This window comes from Phaseolus vulgaris, chromosome 11, assembly GCF_051622355.1.
Source record: "Phaseolus vulgaris cultivar YP4 chromosome 11, ASM5162235v1, whole genome shotgun sequence".
NCBI lineage: Eukaryota > Viridiplantae > Streptophyta > Magnoliopsida > Fabales > Fabaceae > Phaseolus > Phaseolus vulgaris.
In genome coordinates this window covers 14254874-14275391 of record NC_143508.1, presented here as the reverse complement: position 1 = coordinate 14275391, position 20518 = coordinate 14254874, and the positions used below count along the sequence as shown (strand labels likewise).

At 34.6% G+C, this 20518-nt stretch overlaps 1 pseudogene; it reads right to left on the bottom strand.

The window, feature by feature from the left end:
- Positions 1-19301, bottom strand: part of LOC150023081 (uncharacterized) — an 85883-nt pseudogene extending 66582 nt beyond the window's left edge.
- Positions 19302-20518: the final 1217 nt, after the last annotated feature.

Genomic DNA, 20518 nt, shown 5'->3' with positions numbered 1-20518 from the left:
CCTCTTCATGGGCTAGACGCTCCTTTTTGAGTCTAGACGCTCCCCATCATAGGCTAGACCGTCTAGTCTTGGAGGCTTGGCTTTCATCGTGTGGTGAGCTTGGGCCCTCCTCCATCATAGTGTCATGATCCAAGCACCTCAATTTATAGGAGAGAGGACTGAACATTTTGGAGCCAAAATTTGAAAATTCAAAATAAAACTCTCCAATTAGTATGTGCCATCTTCCATGCTAAATCCTCTTCACTCCTAGGCTGCCATGTGGATGTCCATGTGCTCCTTGCCAAGTTAATTTCCGTTCTTTATTATACCCTAGACGTTCAAGGGTTACATTGGGCTCAAAGAAGCCTAATTGTTACCCTAACTATTCACTTCTAACCCTAATTGGACATATTCTACTATTTGCCCAAATAAAAGCCCGAAAGTGTATGCTACTTAGCCCAAATATTTAGTCCAATAATTTTATACTACTAGGCCTAATACATGACCCATGAAATCCTAAACAACTTTGTACAATTTATTTAAGTCAAAGCTTAGCCCAAAAATAATGTTGACTAGTCATCTGAAACTCAATCTTCTTGTGCTCTTCTGACCAAAGCTCTAGTTTATGTTTTGATGAGTTAGAGGTCTTCTTGGATATGCTTTGTACATTCCTTCATCATAGAGTTTTCCTCTTGATTGGGCCAACAAAGATAAACAAAATCCCAATTAGACCCATATTTGCAAATAAGTCAATAAACATATTCTAGGTCTTCATCCTCCTTATTATGTGGTTGTGTGGCTGGGGGCTCTACCATCATCCCCTCCTTCTTGAGAGGATCTGTCCTCTGATGTACAAGGTTGATCTCGAACAACATCCTTATTATTCCTTTGAAAACTATGCTCGTCCTCTAGGATCAAATGACCATTTGTTGGAGTTATCAAATAAATCAAATGAACAGTTGTATAACAATTAGTCTTATTAAGTTGTTATTCCTCTTGTTTTTCTGATATTTTTAGCAACTTATCAAAATATTTCATTAAAGAGGGGTACATAATTTTCTTTTCCAAGTTTTTCCTTTCTTTTTCCAGATTTTAATTACTAGACTCTTTAGACACTACCTTTTGTTCTAGAAGAGCTAGTAGTTTTTTAGTTTTAATCTTTTTTTATCATCTAACACTTGAGAAGTTGTTAAAGGATAAAAAAACATATTTCTTTTTTTCATGTGTGAAGGTGATCTCGTTGGTACGACCTTTATGTATGGAGTTCTTAGCGAATTGTCATGGTCGTCCCAATAAGACATGACAAGTTTCCATAGGCACTACATTACATAAAATTTTATCTTTATAGATGCCTACAGATAACTCGACCTTCACTTGTTGATTAACTATCAATTGCCCTTCATCGGTTAGCCATTGAAGCTTATAAGGTTTGGCATGGGGAATGACAGGAAGCTTTAACTTTTCAACCAGTCTAATACTGCAACAATTACAGCACGACCCGCTAACGTGTATGAAATACGTGCTCTCTTTGTGAATCGAATAGAGGACTAGACTGATTGTCTGGGTTACGCTTTATCATGAGCAATTCAGCCTCACAAGGATATGTTCTCTCACTTATTTTATCCTTATTTTCTTCACTTTTACTAGTTTCTTCTTCTTGGAGACTATACTCATCTTTGTCCCTTAAGATCATAGTTCTTCTATATTGACATTGAGATGCTACATGAACCCTACCAAGACACTTAGAAATAATGAATTTCTCTAGTTCGAGTGTTGAGATTGTAGAACATGGGAGCTTTGATGTTTCAAATCTATGATGAAGGTTGAAGTTGTGCTGGTTTTGGTTTGAGCTTAGTCTAGGTTGTTTAGAATACTTGTAAAAATCATTCCTAGTCCCTTGCACAAGCTAGCTCAATCTATTTTGCACAAGCTAGCTCAATCTATTTTAAAAGAGAAAAGTGTTTTTCTAAGCAAAGAGAAAAACAACCGGTTGAAACCACAAAATAATCAGTTGTTTGTCACTTAGCTTGTTTGAAGGTTTTCAACCTGTTTTTGATTTGGTTAAATAACTGTCTAACCAATTCAGCCGGTTAAAACATCTTTTAAACCGGTTGATTGTCACATTTCATAACAGCTTTTCAAAAAACCTATTAATCTGTTTTGCAATTGAATCAAAACTGTTTTGGCTCATGATTGTTGCCTAGAACGACTAGTTTTGAGAGCTATAAATATGGCTTTTCTTTCAAAACAAAATATAAAAGAAAGATATCAAATACAATGAGTTTGAGATTGATTTTGAGAAAAGTTTTTCAAAGGTTTGCAAGATTGCTAAATAGTTGTGCACTGGTTCAAGGGCTGGTCTTAAGAGCTCTGTGATTCCTATAAATTCAAGTGTAATCTATTCCTTTCATGATTCTTGTATTTGTTCTTTTATAAACTTGTGAAGTGTGTGAAATCCTGTAAAGTCAAAGGGTGTTCTGACTAAGGGTGATGGCATTTCATGAAGGTCTTCTTGAATCATGTAAGAAAAAGTGGTGCGGAAGCTATGAAGGTGTGTGAGCAAGATCCTCCTAAGAGTGGTGTTGATCTTGAAGGTGCATGAAAGGTATGATGATAGGGAGGTTCGGCCAGCCCAAGGAGATGTGAAGGAAGTGAAGTTTAGAGCCTAGAATTCTAGGAGAAGCAAAGCTTGGCACAAAATGGCAGCATAACTTTACTCACAATAAACTTGAAAATACAAGGTGTAGGCTCCTCCTTTTATAGGCTAAGGAGGACCATAATGCAACCCTAATGCTAGCCAAATGAAATGTAAATGTGAAGCACATGGGTGCACATGGCACATGGGTGCACAAATGAGCACATGGGGAGGGGTGTGTCTAGTTTTTATGCTCACCCCCTCCATGGGCTTTCTAGACCGGCCTTGGTAAATTTAGAGGTTTTTTTAGAAACTCTAAGTTTACCTAGGTTGGTGTTTTAGGTGCCAAAATTAATTCTAAGAAAATTACAAATAAAGTTCCTATGCTAATTTTGACAAAAAATTAAAGTCTACTCTACACTAGAGTTTATGGCATTTGAACATGTAAAAGAACGTCTTCTTGGATCCTCTTGGCCATAACTCTATGGTTGGCCCAAATCTACCCTTTGGTGGGCTTGCATGTGGGCTTGTGCTTGGGCCTCTTCCATCAAAGGGTGTGTGTAGCAAAGAGGGTGAGTGGTTCTTGTGGTATCAAGATCACCTCTTTGTGATTGCGTGTATTATAATATGTGATTGGTTACTAGTTGAACACAGTGTTTGTGTTGGGAAATGGATGTAGCTCAAGGTTGAGTGAACCAAAATAAATTGGCTGAATATTCTCTTTCTCTCTTTCACTCCTTATAAATTGTTTGATTTAATTCTGTTTTTGTTGCTGCCATAAACAACCGGTTAAAACGAAGTTTCAACCGATTGAAATTCTGCAAACAGTTTCTTTTACATTGTTTGAATGGCTTCCTTGATTGCTTAATATGTGATTGTTGATAAAGCTTCATTCTTATTCAATCTTTGCGAAAATCTTTTGACAAACAATTCACCCCCCCCCCCTCTTGTTTAAGCCATTAATTCTAACAATTGGCATCAAAAGTTTGGTTCTTGAAAAATATTCAAGTTCTATTTTTTTTTCTGAAAACTGTTTTAATGACTGACAAATTACCTTTTGGTGAAGGTGCTTCCATAAACAAATCACCATTGTTTTGTGGTGTAAATTACCAGTTTTGGAAGGTAAGGATGAAGATCTTTATGCATTCCATAGATAAAGGTATATGGGAAACAATTAAAAATGGTTCCTTTATTCCTCAAGTTAAAAGAGATAATGTATTAATTAATAAGCCTTCATCTGAATGGATTGAGGCTGAAAGCAAGAAAGAAAAATTTGATCAGATTGCTAAAAACATAATAACCTCTGCTTTGAGTTGTGATAAGTTTTTCAAGGTATCATAGTGCACTTCAGCAAAGGATATGTGGGACATCCTTGAAGTCACACATGAAGGAACAAATGATGTTAAGAGGACAAGAAAGCGTGCTCTCATCCAAGAGTATGAGCTTTTCAAAATGTAGAAAGGGGAGATAATATGTGATGTGCAGAAAAGGTTTTCCCACATTATGAACCATTTGATGAGCCTTGGAAAGAACTTTGACAAAGAGGAGCTAAACATCAAGATCTTGAAGTGTCTTGATAGGACATGGCAGCCAAAGGTCACTGCCATTTCAGAGTCAAAGGACTTCACATCCATGACAGTTGCTTCTTTGTTTGGTAAGCTAACGGAGCATGAGCTTGAGATGAATAAGTTTGTTGTCCAAGAAAGTGAGAACAAACACAGCAAGGGTATTGCACTTAAATCTGGCAACCAAAAAAAGAAATAAGACTCAAGTGACAGTGATGAAGATACCATGAGCTTGCTGTCAAGAAAGTTTAGCAAATTATTGAAAAGAATAAAGGCCAAGCTTCAAAGAGGTACAATTCTAAGAAGCCAAATGACTTTAATCTTAACAAATATACTTGTTATGGCTGTGGTGAACATAGTCACATCAAAGCTGGGTGCCCCAATAATGAGAGCAAGGAAAAATCTGATTTCAAAAGTGAAAGAAGAGGAAAAACCAAGAAGGCATATAAAGCATGGGATGATAATGAGGTATCCTCCTCTAGCTCTTCAGAAGATGAAGAAGCAAACCTGTGTGTGAAAGCATATGTATCAAGCAGCATGAGTTCATCTTCTTCAGTCAAAGGTAACAATTACTACCAACTACTTAAAGCTTTCAATGAAACTCATGAAGAAGCTAATCGATTGGCTCTCTCTCACAACCAGTTGAAAGGTTTGAACAACTGGCTTGAAAGCAGAGTCAAAACACTGGAAGAAGAGTTGGAAAAATCTAAACTTGATTTTGAAAACCTAGATTTGATTTACAAAAATTATACTTGCATGTGTGACTCAAAGTTTTGTGAAAATTGTGAAAATCTTGAAAGAAAGATTCACTACCTTTTGAAAACTGTGGATAAGGTTACAATTGGAAAATCCAACTTTGTTAATGTTCTTGCTTCTCAAAATTGTGTCTTTGGAAAAGCAGGCTTAGGATTTTATCCACAAAGCAAAGATAATGGAATTTCAAAACCTTTTTCATCAGTTCCAGAAAAACAACCAATTAAAAGAACGAAACAACCGGTATTTACATGTTTTTACTGTATGAAGAGAGGTTATTCAGTTAGATTCTGCAAGTTTCATAAATCTCGTGTTCCTAAAGGAATCTTTAAATGGATTCCAATAAATTTTGATGGTTCCAAGGATAAATCTAACATGAAAAGTCCCAAGTTCTTTAAGGGATCAAATCTTGTGATTTAACAAGATTTTCTTTGCAGATTTTTTACTCCACATGAAGGATCAGTAAGATGAGGATCTCATGAAAGCAAATTTGTGAGACAATGCCTTGTTCTGATATTATGTACTGCTTTCATATGTGTACTTTAAAATCTTGAAGAATAACTCTTTGTTCTTCCTTGTTGAACATTTGATTCCAAATCCAATTCTGATTTTTCATTATTTTCTTTTTGGATTATGTTTGCTTTTTATTCCTTTTGTTTCTACACAAATCTATGTGGCTTAAAACCTGAATGCTTGTATATTCAATGGTTGTTGAAAGAATCTAGTTTTCTCAAAAAAAAAAATTCACCAGTTGCAAAAATTCAACTGATTGTTTCTTTGAAACAACCGATTGTTTCAACTCTGTCAGCACTAGTCAAATCTGTTTTTTTGATTCAATGTGCTTTAAGTTGATTGTATGTTCAAACCCAAGAATGTTTGTGGTAAAAAATGCTTTAATTACATCCTTGAATACAAAGTATCTATGTAATAACTGCTATTTATGAATCATATTCTTCTAAATCTTGGAAATTAAAACTGCTTTATGGTTCCGATTTGATTCTCTTTTCTGTTTTGAAAACAACCCACTAAATTCCAACGTTGACTAATTGTTGTGGCTATATATGTGAAGCTATTAGTTGTTATTTTCACAAAGAACAACCTGTTTTTCTTCCTTTTCTCTCTGCTCTAAGTTTGTTTTTGCAGTGTGCTTATCTTTCTCTACTTGGACTATGGTTGCAACTCCTCCATCCTCTAAGAGAATGAAAACAAGGGTTGTAAGGAGTGGTGGAAAGCTATAAGGTTGGTTCTCAGGGGAATCAGAACTTATAGACAAGTACCTACATGGAAACAAGTAGAAAGATTGTTAACACACCAAAGCTTGTCTCTTTCATATGGATGAAGCAACCGAATTTGACTGTGGTGAGAAGTCTTCTCAAGGAGCAAAGGCTGAAGAGATTCCTTGAGATTTCTGGAAACATTTATCCAAATTTGGTGAAGGTATTCTACACCAACCTTCAATTCAATGGTGACACTCTTAACTCTCATGTGAAGGGGGTAAACATTGTAATCACCAATGATGTGTGGGCTGCCATAACTGGGTTGAAGTTTTCTGGAGTAAGGATTAACAAAGGCTATCTTGGGGTGATAGAAGAGTTCAACAAGATGCAATTCTACAAGAATTGTCTCAAGAACTCACTCTCAAAGGTAAGAAACTTTTCTGTTGGAGGGTTGAAACTTGATGAAAGGCTCATTGCCTTCATTGTGTCATGGATTATCACACCAAGGGGGAGCAATCATTCTACTCTCTATGAAGAAGACTTGCTCTTAATCTACTGCATCATGAACAAAGTGAAGCTTAACTGGATTCACATCATCAAAGAACATATGCAAAATGCCATAAGGTTAAGTGACTTCCACTATCCATATGTCATATTGATTTCTAAATTTCTACATTATTTTGAAGTAGATATTGAAGGAGAACTGGCTAAAATTATAAAGCCTTCAAGTGAGATCAATAGTGGATCTCTAAGAAAGATGGGGTTTACCAAGATTAGTGGGAAATGTGTAAGCAAGGATGGTGACCAAGCTGACCCTAGTGGAACCAATGATGGTGAAGAACCTGAAGCTACAACAAATCAAGAGGAACTTGCTGTTGAGACTCATGAAGCTGGTCCTAGTGATGGTCACATGGGAGAAAGGATGACTTCAATGTCTTCTTTGAGAGGCTAATGGTAAACTGTATGGACACCTTTGCTGAAAATCAGAGAAATCTTCATGAATTGTGTGAGTCAAGGTTTCACCATATGAATTCAAGGTTCCAAACCTTGGATGAGCATATTGAAGAAGTTCATAACCAACTTCTAGACCTACAATATGGCAGGAATGATTGAAGGAAGTTGAAGTCCTTCATTTAAAATGTTGTTTATGTTTCTAAACAATTTATTTTCTCTCTTTTATGTTGTTTTTAATCCTTCTTTCTGTCTGTTTGTAAAGACATATAAGGGGAGCAGTGTTTGGGATATGTAATGTTCTAAATATATACACCTATCTGCACCTATTTTCTGTTTTTGAACATTGCTATAATTGCTGCTACAACTGCTATAACTGGTTTTTTATTTAAAATTGAAACTTTGATACAAATTTTAACCGGTTATTCCTGCGAAATAACCGATTGGTTTTCTGTGTTGCACCTATGCATGTTTGACTGGTTTCTCACATTGATTTGGTTGATGTTCCTATTTGGAAATCACCTAGTGGAAACTAGTTTGTGGTTCCTGATTAACTAGAATAGATTCTCCTATATTTCTATGTTTGCTTGTGAATGCAGGTTATACAAGATTTTAAACAAGAACATTCCAAAAAGCATCCCAAGAATTTGTCTCCATCAAATAGGGGGAGATTGTAGAACACAGGAGCTTTGATGTTTCAAATCTATGATGAAGGTTGAAGTTGTGCTGCTTTTGGTTTGAGCTCAGTCTAGGTTGTTTAGAATTCTTGTAAAGATCAATCCTAGTCCCTTGCACAAGCTAGCTTAGTCTATTTTAAAAGAGAAAAGTGTTTTTCTAAGCAAAGAGAAAAACAATCGGTTGAAACCACGAAATAATCGGTTGTTTGTCGCTTAGCTTGTTTGAAGGTTTTAAAACTGTTTTTGAATTGGTTAAATAACTATCTAACCAATTCAACTGGTTAAAACATCTTTTCAATCGGTTGACTGTCACATTTCATAACAGCTTTTCAAAGAACATGTTAATCTGTTTTGCAACTGAATCAAAACTATTTTGGCTCATGAATGTTGCCTGGAACGGCTAGTTTTGAGAGTTATAAATATGGCTTTTCTTTCAAAACAAAATATATAATAAAGATATCAAATACAGTTAGATTGAGATTGATTTTGAGAAAAAAATTTCAAAGGTTTGCAAGATTGTTAAATAGTTGTCCATTGGTTCAAGGTCGGATCTTATGAGCTCTATGATTCCTGTAAATTCAGGTGTAATCAGTTCCTTTCATGATTCTTGTATTTCTTCTTTCATAAACTTGTGAAGTCTGTGAAATCCTGTAAAGTCAGAGGGTGTTCTGACTAAGGGTGTGTGTAGCAAAGAGGGTGAGTGGCTCTTGTGGTATCAAGATCACCTCTTTGTGATTCTGTGTATCGTAATTTGTGATTGGTTACTAGTGGAACCCAGTGGTTGTTCTGGGAACTGGATGTTGTTGAACCAAGTGGTGTTCAATGTTTTGAAGAATACAAACCCTTTGAAGGATGATGAAGCCTCTGCTATGCTTGATGCTGTTGTGTTGTTTTAGCCTTGTTCTGGGGTAGTTCAATGTTGTAATCAACACTTAGATTAAATCTCAAAGCAATTAGCATCTCAATTTTAACAAAGCAAAATGTTTTACAAACTAAGTTGAAACAACCGATTGTTTTGTCGAAACAACCGATTGTTTACACTTAGGTGTTTTGAGAAAGTTTGAAAACTGTTTTTGAATGGTGTTTTTGTTAAGTAACAAAACAACCGATTGATTCTGAAAAACTGTTTTCTTTGACTGAGCTTTAAATGCTTTAACTGAATACGCTCCAGTCATTAAATGCTTTGACCAATCTATTTTAAATGCAATTAAGAGTTTGTTAAGATTTGATAACAAACTATATTCTTAGATATATTCTGAAAAACAGTTTTGATATATTAAGAATCTTGAAACATAGTTTTGATCTAAGAAGAGTTTTTCAAAGTATTCTGAGATTGCAAAAGAGTTGAGAGATTGATCAAAGTGCTGTATAGGATTCTCTTGTATTGATTTCAGATATTCATCTGTAACAAGTGTAATCTGTGTAAACTGCTGAACAATTCTGTTTTGTATGTGTTGCTGAGATTGGCTGTGTGTTCTTGAGGTGTTCAAGATCAGCAATCTTAGTGTTGGCCAAGGAGAGTGTGTTTCTTGAGGTGTTCAAGGTCATTCTCTTGGTTGTTGTTGTAAGTGATCAAGGTGTGGTTGCTTAGTGGATTTCCTCAGGGTTTCTGAGAAGACTAGATGTAGCTCTGGGTTGGAGTGAACCAGTATAAACAGCTGTGTACAATCTTTCTATCCTTAACTCTTTAATTTCAGTTTGTTTGTTGTTTGCTGGTATAAACAACCGATTGTTTTTTCTGGTATTACAGTTTTGCTTGCTGTTTTGGCTAACTGAATTGCTGAATCAATTGGTTTCTGAAATAAGTTCATTCTAGCTCTGAAAAGTTTGCGAAAACCCCTTTAAACCATTCACCCCCCCCCCCTCTAGTTTAAAGCCATCTTTTCTAACAATTGGCATCAAGAGCTTGGTTCTTGTAAGTCATTCAAGTTGATCCTAAAAATCTTTCAAAATGGTTGATAGACTACCTTTTGGGGAAGGTGCCTCAATAAACAGACCACCCTTGTTTTGTGGTTTGAATTACCAGTTTTGGAAAGTTAGAATGAAAATATTTATGGAATCTCTTGACAAAGGAATTTGGGATGCAATTGAAAATGGTCCTTTTATTCCAACATTTGAAAAAGATGGTTCTGTCATTGAGAAGCCATGGTCTCAATGGACTGAAGCAAAAAGTAGAAAGGCCAAATTCGATTGCATTGCCAAAAATATTATAACCTCTGCTTTAAATTCTGATGAGTTTTTCAGGGTCTCACAATGCAAATCATCAAAGGAAATGTGGGATACTTTGGAAGTCACTCATGAAGGAACAAATGAGGTGAAAAGGGCTAGAAAGCATGCTCTCATCCAAGAGTATGAGATGTTTAGAATGCTGAAAGGTGAAACCATAGCTGAAGTGCAGAAAAGGTTTACAAACATCATAAATCACCTTATGAGCCTTGACAAGACGTTTGATAAAGAGAAGCTGAACATCAAGATCTTGAAATGTCTTGATAGAGCTTGGCAACCAAAGGTAACTGCTATTTCCGAATCTAAAGATCTAACATCATTAAGTGTTGCCTCTTTGTTTGGAAAGCTTAGGGAACATGAGCTAGAGATGAATAGACTCAATGTTCAAGAAAGTGAAGACAAGCACACAAGGAGTATAGCCTTGAAAGCATCCAAACATAAGGGAAAGCAAGATTCAAGTGACGATAGTGATGAGGAAAATCTAAGTTTGCTGTCAAGAAAATTCAGCAAATTCCTCAAGAGAAGCCGCAACAAAGACAACAACAAGGATAGGTATGGAAACAAGAAACCCAATGAATTTAATTCAAATAACTATACTTGTTTTGGTTGTGGTGAGCAAGGTCACATAAAGGCTGATTGTCCCAACAAGAGTAAAGAGAAAAAGACAAGCTACAAGGAGAAGAAAGGCAAAACAAAAAGAGCCTACATAGCTTGGGATGAAAATGAAGTGTCATCATCAAGTTCTTCATCAAGTGAAGATGAAAAGGCCAACATTTGCTTAGTTGCTGAGGATGATGATGATGATTCATGCAGTTCAAGTGAGGTAAGTTCATGTGCTTCCTTAAATGAACAAAACTATAGTGAATTGCTTGAAGCTTTTCAAGAAACACATGATGAAGCTAATAGATTGGTTCTTTCAAACAACCGATTGAAAGATCTTAACAATGGGCTTGAAAAGAAAGTTAGATCACTTGAAGAGGAACTGAGAAAAGCAAAAAATGATTTTGAAAAACTGGAAAAAGATTTCAAAAATGCCTCTTGCAAGTGTGATACTCTCAATTGCACAAATTGTCAAAATCTTGAGAAAAAGGTTCACTATCTTGTTGAAACTGTGGACAAGCTTTCAAAAGGAAAGTCAAACTTTGAGAATGTTCTAGCATCTCAAAGCTGTGTTTTTGGAAAGGCTGGTTTAGGCTTCAATCCACAGAACAAGCAAGATAGATTTTCAAAAAGTTTTTTGAGAAAATCATAAAAACAACCGATTGTTAAGACGAAACAACCGGTTGTTACATGCTTTTACTGCATGAAGAAAGGTCACTCTGTTAGATTCTGCAAAATTGGAAAATATTATGTTCCTAAAGGTTTTATGAAATGGATTCCTAAGGGATGTGATGTTTCTAACAGCAAAGAAAAGCCAAGTGGACCCAAATTTGTAAGGGGACCAAATCTTGCAACTTGAATTTGTTTATGTAGGAAAAATGAAGAGAAAAGGAAGATTTGAGCCTTCTGATCAAGCTGTTGAAGAAAAAGGGCAGTCATTGAAGCTGAATCAATGCTGTGCAAAAGGTCAAAACAGTGAAAAGAAGTTTTCTTGATCAACAAGCAATTGGCTCATTAAAGAAACAACACAAGGATAAGACCTTCCTTTTATTTGTTCTCAGTTTCTGTTTCAAAGTTCTTTCTTATGATTAATTGTCTTTCAATCAAAGTCATGTGCCTTAATATGTTTCTGTTTATGATTAAAAAATTGAAAAATCAAGTTTTTAACTGCTGCAGAAAAACAACCGATTGTTTTGAGTCTGACAGCACTGTGTAGAAATTGATTTAACTGATTTTTGAATTTCTAGCTGTTGCAGATATTTTTCAAAGGGAGAATCTTGGTCAAAGGATCTGTGTTGAAAGTTGATCACGTTCAGAAAGGATTTACAACAGTCATAAAGGAATATATTCCAAAATCTTGGAAAATCAAAAGCCTTAATGACTAGTCAAAGATCACATGTGAAGACCATGTGATTTTCAGCTTTTTCTGACAATTTCAGTGCAGAACAGAGTCAAGTCCTCTCTCTGAAAATCAGGTACCCATTAAATGAAATTAAATTCAATTTGATTCTCTTACTGCTATAAAATCAGGTGCAGATTTCTTTCAACAAGAACAACCAATTGCAACATCTCTTGCAATATCTCTTGCACTATCTCTTGAAAAATCTGGGTTTTGTGCTCTCCTCTGTTTTCGTCTCTGCTATCATGGAATCTACTCCTCCCACTGCTAAAAGAGTCAAAACCAAAGCTGTAAGGTCTGGAGGAAGGCTTGAAAGCTGGTTTTCTGGTGACACTGAGCTCATTGAGAAGTATAGATATGAAACAAGTGTCAAGAACATAAACAACCCCAAGGTTGTGTGCTTCAACTGGCTGAAGGATCAAAAGCTTGACAATGTGAGGAAGCTTCTCAAAGACCAGTCTCTTAGAAAGTTTCTGGAGCTCAAAGGTAACATATATCCAGATTTGGTGAGAGTTTTCTACACCAACTTGAAGTTTGAGGGAAACAACTTGGTCTCTCATGTAAAAGGCGTGGAGATGGAGATAACCCATGAGGTTTAGGCTGTTGTAGCTGGACTCAAGTTCTCTGGACTGAGAATCAACAAAGGAAACCTTGGTGTGGTAGAAGATTTCAACAAGATTCAGTTCTACAAAAGCTGCTTGAAGAATAATCAAACTCAAGTTAGCACTTGTTCGGTTGGTGGCTTGAAGTTAGATGAGAGGCTGCTTGCTCTCATTGTAACGTGGATCCTAACTCCTAGGGGGAGCAATCACTCTGTGTTGACTGAAGAAGATCTGGTTTACATCTTCTGCATTACCAAGAAAGTGAAGATCAATTGGATTCACATAATCAAAGAACATATGCAAAAAGCCATGAGGTTAGGTGATTACCATTATCCCTATGTTGTTTTAATATCTAAGTTTCTACTCTATTTTGAAGTTAATCTTGAAGATGAAACTTCTGAGCTGGTCAAGTCAACTCAAGAGTTGAACAATGGATCATTCAGCAAGATGGGCTTCACAAAAATAGGTGGAAAGTGGTTAAGTAAGGATGGTGATCATGGTGCCTCATCAAGTGGTGCTGCCAATCTTGAACCAGATGAAGCTGCTGATATGGATGTTCAACATGAAGATCCAACTAGAGATTTTCAAGATGCTGGACCTAGCACTGAAGATGGAAATCAAAGAGAAAGAATGCAAACCATGTCACCTTTTGAAAGACTCATGGTAAATAGGCTTGATAGCTTTGCTGAAAATCAAAGGAGCCTTCATGATCTGTGTGTTAACAACTTTCAAAGGATTGACACAAGGTTTGACAACATGGATGCAAGGTTTATGACAATGGACGAACAGATTGAAGCTGTCCAGAATCAAATCTTTGATCTTCAGTTTGCTGATGAAGAAGATTGAAGAAAAACAACCGATTGAAAATCGAAACAATCGATTGTTTTTTGTTGTTCTCGTTTTTGGTTTTTAAAATTTCTTTCCTTCTGCTGTTGCTGTTTTATTCTGATGTAATGTGAACAATGTTTCTTTTTATCTCTTATCTTTGTCTATTTGTGAAGACAAATAGGGGGAGATATATGCTGTGTTTGAAGTTTATTAATTTTTTGTTTTTCATAGTGTTAAAAACATGAGTAACATGAAGTTTGGCTCTGATTTTAACTGTTTTAAGCTTTAATTGTTTATCTGTATACTAACAGAATATCATAAAGTTCAAAATATTGCTCAAAGTTCTTTTGCAGAAACTACTTCAGATTTAATCAAGAACAACACAAGCATCAGGGATTTGTCTTCATCAAATAGGGGGAGATTGTTGAACCAAGTGGTGTTCAATGTTTTGAAGAATCCAAACCCTTTGAAGGATGATGAAGCCTCTGCTGTGCTTGATGCTGCTGTGCTGTTTTAGCCTTGTTCTGGGGTAGTTCAATGTTGTAATCAACACTTAGATTAAATCTCAAAGCAATTAGCATCTCAATTTTAACAAAGCAAAATGTTTTACAAACTAAGTTGAAACAACTGATTGTTTTGTCGAAACAACCGATTGTTTACACTTAGGTGTTTTGAGAAAGTTTGAAAACTGTTTTTGAATGGTGTTTTTGTTAAGTAACAAAACAACCGATTGATTCGAGGAAACAATCGATTGTTTGTTTTAAAACCATAACAGAAAAACTGTTTTCTTTGACTGAGCTTTAAATGCTTTAACTGAATACGCTCCAGTCATTAAATGCTTTGACCAATCTATTTTAAATGCAATTAAGAGTTTGTTAAGATTTGATAACAAACTATATTCTTAGATATATTCTGAAAAACAGTTTTGATATATTAAGAATCTTGAAACATAGTTTTGATCTAAGAAGAGTTTTTCAAAGTATTCTGAGATTGCAAAAGAGTTGAGAGATTGATCAAAGTGCTGTATAGGATTCTCTTGTATTGATTTCATATATTCATCTGTAACAAGTGTAATCTGTGTAAACTGCTGAACAATTCTGTTTTGTATGTGTTGCTGAGATTGGCTGTGTGTTCTTGAGGTGTTCAAGATCAGCAATCTTAGTGTTGGCCAAGGAGAGTGTGTTTCTTGAGGTGTTCAAGGTCATTCTCTTGGTTGTTGTTGTAAGTGATCAAGGTGTGGTTGCTTAGTGGATTTCCTCAGGGTTTCTGAGAAGACTAGATGTAGCTCTGGGTTGGAGTGAACCAGTATAAACAGCTGTGTACAATTTTTCTATCCTTAACTCTTTAATTTCAGTTTGTTTGTTGTTTGTTGGTATAAACAACCGATTGTTTCAAAGAAACAACTGATTGTTTTTTCTGGTATTACAGTTTTGCTTGTTGTTTTGGCTAACTGAATTGATGAATCAATTGGTTTCTGAAATAAGTTCATTCTAGCTCTGAAAAGTTTGCGAAAACACCTTTAAACCATTCACTCCCCCTCTAGTTTAAAGCCATCTTTTCTAACAGATGTAGCTTAAGGTGGAGTGAACCAGTATAAATTGGTTGAGTAATCTCTTTCTCTCTCACTCCTTTTAAACTGTTTGATTTAATTTTTATTTTTGTTGCTGCCATAAACAACCGATTAAATCGAAGTTTCAACCGATTGAAATTCTTCAAAAAGTTTCTTTTACATTGTTTGATTGGCTTCCTTGATTGCTTAATCTGTGATTGTTGATAAAGCTTCAATCTTTGCGAAAATATTTTGACAAACAATTCACACAGAGATGTCCCCTTTTGTTTAAGCCATTAATTCTAACAGAGATGTGTTCATATTTAAATATGTTTTGGGAAGGTTTTGTAGGTGTTTATTTTATATGCTTTACCCCCCTTTGGAACTCACCCTTGTCATAAAAGGTACAAAGTATGAACTTTGTTTTTGACCTGATTCTTTTCTCAAAATTTGTTGTTCAGCTTTAATGCACAGGTGAATCAAGTCATTTAAATCTCTAAAAGGTAAAAGTTCAACTTTGTCTCTTATCTCAAGGTTAAGACCACTTAAGAACCTAGATATGGTGGTATTATTTTCTTCCGTAATCCCTGCCCTCATCATATATAACTCTATCTTTTGCCTATATTCTTCTACACATATTTTATTGACGAAGTCACTTATCCATAATTTCCCGATTATAATAGGAAGGAATATGACGGCATCTTAGAGCGCTCTTAAGATTATTCCAATATAAAATTGGAGGTTCATTATGTAGAACATGGAAGCTTTGATAATCCAAATTTGTGTTGAAGGTTGATGTTGTGCTACTTTTGGTTAAGAGCTTAGTCTAGGGTATTTAGAATTCTTGTAAAGATCATTCCTAGTCCTTTGACAAGTTGGTTCAATATATTTTAAAAGAGAAAAGTGTTTTTCTTAGCAAAGAGAAAAACAGCCAGTTGAAACCATGATATAATCGATTGTTTGTTACTTAGCTTGGCAGAAGGTTTTCAAAACTGTTTTTGACTTGGTTGACTAACTGTCTAACCAATTAAACCGGTTAAAACTGTTGGGTTTAATAGTGCCAAAGTTCAAGAGGGGGGTGAATTGATCTTTTAAATGTTTCTCACGGAATCAGTATTTATCACAGTGTACAGAAAATAAATCGATTTATTTGAAATTGAACAGATTTATTTTGGCACTGTTTGTGTTTGAAAAACGTTTATACAGTCAAGTTAATCACAAGATTATGCAGATTGCTTTTCCAGATACACACACTGATATAATGAAGAAAGAACAGTGAATCACAAAACAGCAAGCTTCAATTTTAAGCAAGTGATTAAGGTTCAATTGATAGCTTGACAATTACTTGAGTAACCTATCACAATCAATCTGTTTCAGTGGCTTTTTAACAGGTTATTTCTATTCTTCTTAAAATCTAACAGTTTTCCAGAAATTAAGAACAGTATGTCACAAGCCCAGAAAGAACAGATTTATTATTGATTGAACATATTTATTTCTGGACAGTTTAACAGTTATGCAGAAATTTAAGTGCAGAGATTAAGGGAGAACACAAGGCAATTATACTGGTTCACTCAACTGAGCTACATCCACTCTTCACCTAAACCAAGGTGAAATTCACTAAATCACAATTCAAACAAACACAAATCCCACTGTTCTTGAACCCTATAAGAACTTAGGTACACTTGCTGAAAAACCCTATTTCAGCACACACACACACTCTTCAGGAAACCCTATCAAGAAGAGTGTACAACCAAACTTTTACAAGAAAAGAAATGTGAAACGACTACACCTGATTGAGGATGCAGAAATCTGCCTTAAACCAGTAGAACAGATTGCTAGAACAGTAGCAGCACCTCTCACCAAGCTTTTGGAACCAAACAAGAACATTTGTGATTTTCGAAATCTTTTAAGAACAGATGCTAATTCCTTGTAAATCCTCAATTCTCTGTTGCAAAACTTGTTTTTACAATTGTATGATCGATCATTAAACTCAGAAACAAGTTTTCATTTTATAGAAAACCAACTTATAACAGATTTTTGAAAAACAGTTAAAGTTGTTATAAAATGAACAGATTGAAAATAAAATGAATAGATTTATTTTCAAAAGCAGTTAGAGAATTTGTTATGTGAGGAGACCTAGTCAGCCATTCTGGTGCAGGGACAAAACTGAAAACCGTTTAAGCTAGTCATGGCACCAGAGTAAAAAAAAATAATCTATTCATTTAAAGATGAACATATTTATTTTTCAAAACGAAAACAGAAAAAGCTTAACTATTTAAAGCACAGTCGTTTTGAAAGGTAGAAGACTTAGTCAAAAAGTTTGATGCACAAAATCTAATTTTCACAAGACTTAGCCAAGGCATCAGTTTAAAAATGAATATGTTTATTTAGAAAAGAACATATTTATTTTTATGCAGTAAACGTGTTTTTTGTAAAACATGTGAAAAACAGTTTAAGAAACTTTGTGCTTGCTCTTATCACATGGTCAGTGGTCCAGAGGTGAGTTACTCAGCAAGAAACCTACTCTTAAACAACCTCTAAACACTACCTAAGACATTCTTAAAGCAATGGGAAATATACATGAATTGTACATAAAAGGTCTTCATCAAACACATGTCTTGAAGGGACAGCAACCATCTTCAACAAAAACGACATTTCAACCAATTGATTGTCACATTTCATAACAGCTTTTCAAAAACCTGTTAATATGTTTTTCAGTTCAATTAAAACTATTTTGGCTCATGATTGATTGCCTAGAACGGCTAGTTTTAAGAGTTATAAATATGGTTTCTCTTAGAATTTCAAAAATAACAATACAACAATAGAAAGTGAGATTGAAACTGTTTTTGAGAAGAGATTCAAATCAAAGTTTTTGCAAGATTGCTAAGTAGTTGTGCATTGGTTCAAGGTCTGATCTTAGGAGCTCTATGATTCATGTAAATCCAGGTGTAATCTGTTCCTTTCTAGTTCTTGTAATAGTTTCTTTATATTTAATTGTGAAGTGTGTAAACCTGTAAGGTCAGAGGGTATTCTGACTAAGGTTGTGTGAAGGCAAAAAGGGTGAGTGGTTCTTGTGGTATCAAGATCACCTCTTTGTGGTGTTGTGTATTGTAATCTGTGATTGGTTACTAGTAGAAACCCAGTGGTTGTTCTGGGGACTGGATGTGTCTCAAGGTTGAGTGAACCAATATAAATTGGTTGTGCAATCTCTTTCTCTCTCTCACTCCTTATAAACTGTTTGATTTGATTTTGTTTTTGTTGCTGCCATAAACAACCGGTTAAAACGAAGTTTCAACCGATTGAAATTATGCAAACAGTTTCAATTACCTTGTTTGACTGGCTTCCTTGATTATTTCTTTTGTGATTGTTGTTAAAACTGCATTCTTATCCAATCTTTTTGAAAATCTTTTGACAAACAATTCACCCCCCCCCCCTCTTGTTTAAGTCATTAATTCTAACACATTATAGTGAGGTTTATCACTCTCTAGGTAAATCCACCAATACATACCATTATTTTGAAAGCTTAAAGTTGTTAGGGGTACCTTCCTTTCCTCACTAACATGATGAGAAGCAAAAAGTTGCTCGACTTTCATTTCCCAATCTAGATAGACTTCAACATTTTGCTTTCCATAAAAATAAGGTAGGTCAGCCCTAGTTTCAATTTGTGGGTTTTCTCTTCTAGTTCTCCTAAGTGTAGGTTGATAATAGTCATTGATTCTAAGACTTTCTTCCTTTGTATGAGAGTCACTAGACCTAGAACTAGATGGATAAGAATTTTTATGTTTTCTTATGTAATCATCTCTTTCTTTAATCATTCTCAACTCCTCAAAAATTGCAAGATGAGAATATCTTTCTTTCTTTTCTTTAATAATTTGATTCTCATGTTATAATTGTCTTAGTTGAAGTGATTGTAGATCTCTGGCCATTTTTTTCAAAAGAGATTTTGTAGAGCTCAAATCCCTTTCACTAAGATGAGAAGTATGTTTATACACGATTAAAGTTTGTGTTAAGAACAATTCCCAGAGAGAAAAAATAAGCTCAGTACACAAGGTAGTTTCCCAGGAAAGGGAGGTGGACCACTAGGATCGCTTAAGTACCAAGCCTTTCCTAGCCAGAGACAATCCCAACACACTTCACAAACTTTTCTTCAAGAAAATTCATAGAAACACAACCAAAAATGAAACACGCTAATTAAAAGAAGATATGAAAAACAATAAAACAATTGAAATTGCTAAACTAGAAAGCTTTAAGCTAGATGATTTCCTAGGTGAGGCTTCATGGCACCTTGTACCTTGAAGACACACTCACTGAACTAAACATGATGCTAATCTGCTAATTAAAGAAGTTTAAACAAATACAACTCAAAGAAAATACAATGAAATTTAGGTCAACAACTTTTATGCACTAAAAATTAAATTCCTATTATATGCACTCCAATTTGCTTCTATTGCCTTGTTTTTTTGTGAACTTTAGGTTGCTCTCCCTTGCTTCACCTCCTTAGGAAATTCAACCTAATGGTATTCGGTTTTATCTCTTTTAGTGATGTAGCTTGCACCAAAATATTCAGCTCCACAATTCACCAAAGAAATTCGGCCACTTCCACAAATAGAGCTCAAACAATTCAAAGCAACAAAAATTTAAGGACTACTTCAAAGAGATTTTATGATAGACATGAATTCAAAATAGTAGAAAAGAAATTGACAAGAAAAAAATTAAGGTTGTCAAAGAAAAAGCTAGCACACAAATGGAATCCTAAAGAAAGAATCTATAATAGATTAATAAAACCAAAATGCACTACAGATTTTTTGAAAGAAATTTTCTCCACTCTTTGAATTCAAGTTGAACAGAATATTTGAATTCAAACTTTTAAATTTTAACCACAAAAACTTCAATGTATAAGTTGAATATTGGCACTGAAATTCATAGAAATAATGTGTCAATTAATTGCAATAATGTTTTTAAATTCGCAGCTCAATTCAAATTTTCAAAGACAAATGTTTTTACACTATGTCCTTTTTTCATTTTTCATTTTTTTTTCTATTTTTCATTTTGATACAATTCTTTTTTTTTCACTTTTTTCTCAACACCTCAAAGTACTCAAATCTAGAGTTTCATATTATTTTTTACCAACAATTCAAATTATGATAAAAAAATTTAGTCAGCACATAAATATGGTAAACCCTAATTCCTAAACCCTAAATATGGAAAATAGAGTAACCTATTTGAATTTCAACAAAAAAAACATCGAGACAGATTAGAATTTAGAGAAATTTGAACTTTTATGGAACTAACAAGTATAGAACTCAAATCTGCAAAAATAAAATACACCAAAGCTCAAATTCATATTAGAATTAAGACTCAAAATAAAGAAAACAACCAAAATCAATGATAAAAGGCACCACACGGATTTAATGATAATTTAAGAAGAACATGACTAAACATTAGTTGAACTTAATTTGAAAATGAAAATGACTCAAATAAAAATGAAAATGTACTGAATAAAACTACAATAAGACTAATCAAAATGTAAAAGCAAC